This window comes from Octodon degus, unplaced genomic scaffold (genome assembly GCF_000260255.1).
Source record: "Octodon degus isolate 3935 unplaced genomic scaffold, OctDeg1.0 scaffold00141, whole genome shotgun sequence".
NCBI classification, from domain to species: Eukaryota; Metazoa; Chordata; class Mammalia; order Rodentia; family Octodontidae; genus Octodon; species Octodon degus.
Window position 1 is genome coordinate 834,081 of NW_004524717.1, and position 8,692 is coordinate 842,772.

The window sequence follows — 8,692 nt, forward strand, 5'->3', positions numbered from 1 at the left end:
CACCCGCCGCGCGGCCGCCCGTCTGCAGCCCCGGCCGCGGCCCTTGCCCCACCGGCCCTGCCCACAGACAAAGGCTGGGGCGGGCGCGTCGCCCGCGGAGGAGGCGGCGGAACCCGTCCAGCCCGCCGGTAACTTCTCCCTGTCCCCTGCTATCCTGCCGCTCTTTGGGCCCAGGTCCGGCGCCGTCCGTACGGCGGAGGTCCTGGTGCGCTGGGTCGGGAGTCCAGCTCGCTCGGCGCCCTCCGCGCACTCGCGCCAAGGGCCAGCCGGGCAGGGGACAGCCGCAGCGCGCCTGGGCGCTATCATTCCCTTGGATCTGAGGAGGAATCCTGTCCAGAGGTTGGAGCGCAGATGCCTACCGTACCGGACCTTCTTGCAGAGATTTTAGGCACTGACAGCAGAACGAAGTTACTGGGTTCGAGTGAGTGTGATCTTGAAGGGACACGCAGAAAAATGGACTGAACCCTCACCGACGTGATTGTCTTAGACGTGAAATTTCCTTGCAGACAGGTGGCAGGTCCCCACCTGACGGGGTCGGTAGATTACCCTTCCGTGCCCGGCATAGCTGTCCACGTTGCTGTAAATTGAAACTCTCTGGAGTGCCGACTAGGGGATTCCTTAATGCTAGTTGTTTTGGATTTAAAACTTTTAATTATAAGATTGCATGTATTTATTAAAAATTTGTAAAAAATACAGAAAATGTTCACTCCTGAACCACCAAAACCTACCCTCAAGATAAAGGCGTCTTTACTTGATTTATGATTGGACCGTCAGCTTGTGTGTCTCTGTGTGAAATCGAGAGACAGGAACAGTGATTCTGATTCTTAACCGTTATCAGTTACATCATTCTAGAATATGTCGTCTGATAATGATAGTTCTGCAGCTAGGCCTTGTCACTTTCACACGTTTAGACCAAGTTATTTTGGAATATATTTTCTTATACTATTGTAAGCAATCACCTAACAGAAGGGAGAGGGAAGATAAAAGAAAAACAGTGTAATTTTCACTTACTTGAAAGAATGGGCTGACCGAAAAGTTTTATAGACTATATTCTTTGGATTTCAAGAGTAGTTTGGGATTCACTTCATTTTTAAAGTTATCCTTCAACTTTTAAAATAGTTGTAGGGTACAGCAGTTCATGAGAAATGTTCAGCAGTTCATGAGAAATATGTGGTAGAAAGGAACTCTTTTTTTGTAGAGCAAAGAATACTATGGTTTTTACAGCTGGAAACATACTAGCTTTTGAAAGATTGCATTGAGAAGGTAAAACAAGGACTTCCAATGGAGTGGTGAGCAGTTTTGAGTGTGTGTCTTTTGTGTGTGTGTGTCTTTTGTGTGTGTGTGTGTGTGTGTGTGTGTGTGTGAAATCATTCAGCCACATATGTGGCCACTAGAGCTTTTGTTTTTACCTACTTTTATTTTCATCTTAGGAAGTTTTTGGACATTTGGAGTCTTTAATATGCAAAGTAAAAATAGGCCTTTAAGACAACCCTTTAGAAGTAGCCTAATCATGAGGATGATGCAATACTTTCTGAAGTTGGAAGAATTTACAAGAAGGAAGTTAATGGCTATACAGCATCAAGTGCATTTTTTGTTGCTGTTCCTCCTGTTTGGGGTTCCTTCCCCTACAGTTTGGGATTGCTTAGCTGCCTACACTTACAGAAGAGTTGACCTGTCCTTTTGGCCTGTATGTGGAGAGTGGAATGTTTGTAATGGTGACTGTTCTTGAGGGCTTCTGGTACTTCTCTACAAAATAAAGTCAATAGAAACTCCAGTGGGAAGTACCAGAACCTCCACATTTTGTTTTTCAACCCTTCTTTGGTACCTTGGATGATACAAGCAGCCAAACTGGACCTGAAGTCAGAGTGTAGGAGTTTTGCTCTTCAGTTCTGTTGCTGGAGGACAGAAGAGTGTGGGAGTGGCGTGGTGGTGGGGACTTTCTGTGGCTATTGTGATTGCCAGCCTCTGACACCTGGTCTGACTCCTATGGTTGTTAAAAGTAGACTTGGTTTGGGTTTGAAAGGAGTACTGGGCAAGGCCTTAGTCTTGTTCCTGAATTGTAGGAGAATGGGTGCTGTCATTCATTCATTCTTTTGCTTTTTATTGTTTAAAATGTCAGAAGTAGAAGTGGGAAAGATTGCTACTGATTTTCTTTGAAGGGTAGAGTAGTAGAGGACTTTTTTTTTTTTTTTTTTGTCACATGGATGACCAGTAGTATGACTTGTTATTGTCCCATCTACTTCTTCCCTCCAGAATTCTGTGTGCAAGTATTCTGAGAAAAGAGTTAATGAGAATTAGATTTCAGGCATCAGTACAACACCCCAGACATCATGGGGAACAGTGGCCCATTCTAAGTGTAGCGAAAAAGTGGCTGTGGAAACTGGCCTGTTTGGGTCTTTCTCAGGGCACACAGTAGGCTGGGAAAGCATGCACACCTGTGTGTGTGCGCACGTGTACACACGCATGCAGCAGGGGTATGTTTAGCTTGGGCGAGACCCTCCATGAGTGAGAGCTGTGCTGCATTTCCTTGTGTAGTACCCTTGTCTAGTCTTGGCCTTTTTTTTTTTTTTTTTCTTCTCTTTTCCTGCTTGAAACAAACCATCTTTCTCTTTTTTTCCTTTCTAGTTCAAGAGGGGCTTGGCCTGTTTGTCTGAACTTTTCCTCACCCCCAAGTACTTAGGGAATGTGCAGAAAAGGAATTAGCCTTATCTGCCTCACATTGTTGATTCCAGTGTCTAATCAATGAAAGAAAAACTTATTTGGCGAGTTGGCTCAGTTTCTCATTTAGTGCTGATAAATCAATCAGGTACTGATTCTAAGAGTGATACTGGAGCTTTGCTTTTCATTCACTCTACATTTAACACATGTTTATTCAGTGCCTCCTATGTGCTAGACACTGGGCCTACTATAGTTACCAAGACTGATGGGGTCTTCATACTCATGGCAGGACAGATGAGAGAGGCATTTTAAGAATCATGAAAAATGACACAAAATTGTTTAATTCCAGTTCAAAGCTGTGAATAGAAAGCACTAGCTGCGTGTGGTGGAACACACCTATAATCCCAGCATTTGGGCGACTGAGGCAGGAAGGATTGCTGTGAGTTAGAGGCCAGATTGGGGCTATATAGTGAGTATAAGTCCAACCTGAACTGTATTGGGGACCCTGTCTCAAGAAAAAAAAAAAAAAAGGAAAAGAAAAATAGCACTGTATGAATTAAGGTTGTGTCAGAAAGAATGATATAAACCACAGGTAATAAGAGTGGAATTCTGGGTTTCTGATCCTCTGGGGTCAAGGGTGGTGTGGGGGCAGAGACAGAGATAAATAAACATGATTCACAGGGCTGATCAATTCTGAGCATGCAGTGGGATCTTCCTGGACCTTTGAGCTGACCTCTTGGTTTGACCCACCCTCCTTCTTCCTCTTAGGCTATTTCCCCAGCCTTTTTTTCTAACCCGGGCTCTCACTACATTTCTAAATTGCCCAGGCTGGGGTTAAATTTGCTGTCCTCCTTCCTCAGCCTGGAAGAGTACTGGATTACAGGTATGCAACACCACAACTGGTGATTTGAAAATGTCCTCACTGCTCATTTTCTAGTGAGGAATAGAGGATGGTTAGGATATCCTACATTATTTTCCTATAGAGACAATAAGGGGGGACAATAAGTCCATGGAGATCATGGGACACCAAAGTCTGTAGGTGGAAGAATCCTTAAGTATGTGTGGTCATGTCTCCTCTAAAAACAGGGTTGGCAGAATGCAGGTTGTGATCAGCTGTCCTGCTGGCTGGGTGTAGGTATCTGGGCATCAGAGGGTTTCCTCTCCACATTCTTTGCTGCTTCTTGTGGTCAGTGCAAAGTAAGTTACACAGGGACATCCGGGGCAACAGCTCAGCTTAGCCACAACCTTGGGCAGCAGAAGTGGAATATGCAGGTTGGGACAGGGTTCCACGTGTGGTGTAGGGGAAAGGTTTGGGGCTTCAGGCGGGGTGCATCTGAGTTATGAGTCCAGCACCCAGCTTGTAACCTTCAGCAAGTCCCAGAATCCTTGTGGCCTTGGTGCTTGCATTCATCAGGTGAACTTGGTGGCACACATGGCACAGTACAAACAGTTGTAGGTTTCTGAGGCCTTCGTCTGTGGTCCCTGAGAGTTGGTAGGTGAGCTTGGGATCCATGCGTCGTTTATTTATTTATTTATTTATTTATTTATTTATTTATTTGGTGGTATATGGGATTTCATCTCCAGCTCTTTTGTATATATATATTTGGTACCCTGGGATCAAACTCAGAACCTCGCGCTTGCCAGGCAGATGCTTATGCCATTGAGCTATCTCCCTGGCTCTTAATTAATTAATTAATTATTATTATTATTATTATTTTTTTTTGAGTCAGGGTCTCACTATACAGTTCAGGCTGGCCTTGAACTCATAGAGATCCTCTTTTCTCACCCTCCTGAGTGCTGAGATTACAGGCATGCACCACCATGCCCAGTCTTTAACTTTTCTTATTTTGACTTTTTATGTTAGTCTCACCAAGTTGCTGAGTTTTCCATCCTGAACTCAAACATGCAATTCTCTTGCATTAGCCTTCCAGAGTGTTGAGATTATAGGTGTGTGGCACTGTGGCTGACTGTATATGGTATTGTTAAATACAATTTTTATGTGTATTATTGTTGTGCTTCAGGTTCACTACTGAGCAGTAGACATGTAGAGATGATGTGTGCTGCTTGACTGAAGCTTTATGCCCCTTAATGGGTAACTCTCTCCCCTTGTCCACTTGGCTCCTGACAGTCTCCATTCTGCTTTGGAGTCTGCTGTCACTGTGTAGGTGCTTCATGTGATCAGAGCTGTACCCTATTGACCATTTGTATGGCTCAGTTCCCACTGCAGAATGTCCTCAAAGACCATCTCTGTTGCTGTGTACTGCAGGGCTGGCTTCTTTCTAAGGCTGAAACTTAGTTTCCCTCCAGGTGTGTGTGTGTGCTATGTTTTCTCTACCAGTTCTTCTGTTGATGGCTGTTTAGGTGTTTGTACAACACCAGAGGAAAATATGGCAGGTCTACATCATATTGGTCTCAGTGTGGTTTCATGGATAAGATGCTAAGAACATGAGCAGCAGATGCAAAAGTAAACACATGGGACTGCATGGGTTTTCAAAGCCTTTGCCCAGCCAAGGAAGTAGACAGCAGCGTGGACAGGCAGTCATAGAGTGAGAGACTTGCAACCTGTGTATCCAGAGGGGGTTAATTGCTAGAATATGTAAGGAGCTTCCACAACTCCATAGTGAAAATCCCAATGGCCTGATTAAAAAAAGGGGAAAGACTTTAATAGATGTTTCACCCACAACCTTTTAATTCAGGTTTTTAGTAGAGCACTGCACTATTCTCAAGATATTGACATGAAAAACTTGGGGAGGAGACTGTTGCCCTCTTTACCTGGCTCTGCATCTCTCTTTCTGCCTTCAGGAGGGTTTTAGGTAAGCACTCTATCCCCGGGCTACAGCCCCAGCCCAGGATGGTTTTAAAGAGAGCATGGTTTTGCTATCAGACATTTCCTCTTTTATTCTATTTTTGGGCCTAAGTTTTGGCATCTTCCTAAGGTGTCATAATAAAAGTGCAGGCCAGAGGGTGTGGTACTGTTGTGTTGATAGTAACATGTGAAATATGTCCTGATTTCTCAAGAGTTAGCTTTTCATCCAGGTTTTTAGGGGAGGTTTGCTTTTTGTTTTTGGTGCCGAGGACTGAACCCACGCCTTCCAGCTTGCTAGGTAAGCATTCTACCGCTGAACCAAATCCCCAGTCCCAATCCTGGTTTTTAAAGCATCTGGGCCTGATGGATGCTAATGAGCTTAGAAAACTCATACTATAAAAACCTACAATATACATAATCAGAAGTTGTTTATGAATATCTATTATGGATACGTTGAAATTCCCATGTCTGGACAAGTTAGAAATGTTGCTATGGATATGTCTAGGTAAGGGGACTTTATAATCTTTTCTATATGACTTGATGTCATTTGAAGTAGGTAAACTATATTCAAAGTTCTTTTCTTTTTTCTTAGTTGTTGTATAGAATAGTTTAATGTATTGGAAAGAGGGAGGCCAAGACTTTTAAATTGTTAGAATCATAAATCTGAGCTCATCTGACTTACAGTGTATGATTTCTGAGCAAGTCATTTATTTGTCTTTTAACTTCTTCCTCTGTAAATTAGAGATAATCACTCCATACCTCTCAGTATTGTCTTTTTTTTTTTTTTTTTTTTTGTTTTTTTTTTTTTGAGGAACCGGGGATTGAACTCAGGCCCTTGTGCTTAGCACTTATTCTACTGAGCTAACTCCCTGGCCCCTCAGTATTGTCTTGAGAGTAGGATGAAGGCCTTTCCTTGATCAGGGGTACCGTGACCTGTGACTTTAAATTGTTAATGCGGAGAGTTCTTTAGGCTTGTGGTAATGTGTGGGCCAGCTCCAGGAGTAGGAGAAGGAGAGAGGAGGCAGGGCTCAGAATGGGGAGGAAAGTCAGCTACATCTTCCTGGAGGATCCTGCCGCTCAAGATCCTTATGCTTTTCCTGTGCTTCTGGAACAGGAAGCATCTCAGAGGTTATGACTGGTCAGACATAGATTTCGACCTGGGCTGTTAGGGCTCCTGTAGTCTTTATCTGTGACATGAAATGATAATAAGACAATAAATGTAATGAGTGGCAGTATAATTGTTACTGAGCATTCCTGGGCAGGAGTTGTGCTGAGTGCCATGTGCCAGATGAATTTGCTTCTTCCTTCAGTTGGTATTTAATGAGTGCTGCTGTATGCCAGGCAGTGCTCCAGACTCTCAGAATCAGGGGCTAGGAGGGTGAGTCAGACAGAAGAAAAGCTTGCTGCATAGTTTACGTGATAGTGGTGATAGTGGGGTGTCAGATAGTAACTACGCAGATAGATAAGGTGGCTCCTGGGGTCAGTGCTATCAAGAGAACTAAATGGGGTTAGGGAGCAGGAGACTGATGGGAGAGGAAGTGGTGTTTTTAGCAGGGTGAGGTCCCTCTGAGGAGGAGAATTTGAGATCTGAAGGAAGGAAACTGGTGAGCCTCGCCCCAGTCTATCTGTAGTAGCAGAAGCTTGCTGTTAAAGGGGGGGCCAGAGGCTAGTGTGGGTAGAACCAGGTCGGCAGGGCATCAGGGAAACAGAAGATGGGGTCTGAACTGGGCACCACTGAGGAAGGCATGGATTCTAAGCAGGGAATGGAAGAAATTGACCTTGTGTTTTATATTGTTCTTCTGGGTAATGGTTGCAAGGGACCAGTGTGGAAGCAGGGAGACTAAAGGGGGAACTACTGCTGCATCTAGGGGATGTTCTAATAAATGAATGGAGGTAGGGAAGTATTTAGATGCTTGATGTATTTTTGTTGTTGTTGTTGTTGTTGTTGTTGTTCTGGGAATTGAATTCAGGATCTTGAGCTTGCCAGGTATCAGGTTTGTGTAGGACGAAGCTGAGTCAAGGTTAGGAGTGACTTTGGCCCAAGCCCTACATTGTCATCCCAGTTCAGCTCTACTCTGTAAATGTCTGAATTTATGATGCTGGATTCATATGATTTGTTTGTACAAATGCTTTGGAAATACATCTATTTTAAAAAAAGTATGCCTTTATTAAGATGCAATTTATATTCCATTCAACTCACTCATTATTAGTGTACAGGTCCATAATTTTGAGTACATTTGGAAGGCTGGGCAGTCATCTCCCTAATACAGTTTTAGATTTCCCGGTCAGTTTCTGTTCCCATCCTCAGCTTTAGGCAATTCGTTTTCTCTCTCTAGAGTTTTGCCTTTTCTAGAAATTTCATACTAATGGAATCATACACTCTGACCCTTTGTGCCCAGCTTTGTTTACTTATATGATGTTTTTGAGGTTTATCCTCTGCTACGTAAAACATAAGTTTTTACTACCTATCTTTGTCCTTTCTCAGAAGGAGATACTCTGTTTTGGGTTGAGAAAAACATCTACTAGGATTCTTGAGGTGATGAAAAAAATAACAGCATTTAGTGAGCATTTATTAATGCTAGATTTTGCTTCCATTCATTATCTTTTATGGTCTTTCAAGTGATTCTGTGAGGGAGTACTGTGATTAGTCTTTTACAAATGAAGAAGCTAATGCCTAGAAGACTTAAAAGGCTTGAGGAAGGTAGGAGCTGAGAATAGTCTGGGGCCTGGCCTCTGTAGAGCTGCTCCTTGGCCTCTTCTCCATTCCTGTAGTGATAGATTTAGAGCTGGTACATCCTAGCTGCAGAGAGGGCTGGGAGTCCCACTTGGAATAATGCACTTAGCAGATACATCTTAAGTTGTGGACTTTGGGAGAGTAGTTATCCTGAGTTTTTATTTTGGTATTTACTGCACAGAAATTATGGGGCCATACAGTGATCCTTTTGTGGGGTGATTTTCTTAGTCAGAATGGTACCAAATTAAAACACAGAATGGCACCAAATTAAAACACATATCTGTATCATTAGTTACAGCTTGCATGTTGGAGTTGTGTGTTAAATATTGTGTTCAACAGAAATGCATTTTGGTATGAGGTATTCTTAGACTATTTGCTACTTTATTATTATTGAATGGAATTAATTATCATGCGCTTTTCTACATAGTGATCTAATTATATATTAGTGCATTTCCCTTGTTCTATCAATTCTACGTTTAAGCAGTTTTTCCCTA

General features: G+C 43.1%; 1 protein-coding gene across 2 annotated transcripts in view; it reads left to right on the top strand.

The window, feature by feature from the left end:
• Positions 1 to 8,692, top strand: part of Fam107b (family with sequence similarity 107 member B) — a 225,667-nt gene that overhangs the window by 144,678 nt on the left and 72,297 nt on the right. The window lies entirely within an intron of this gene.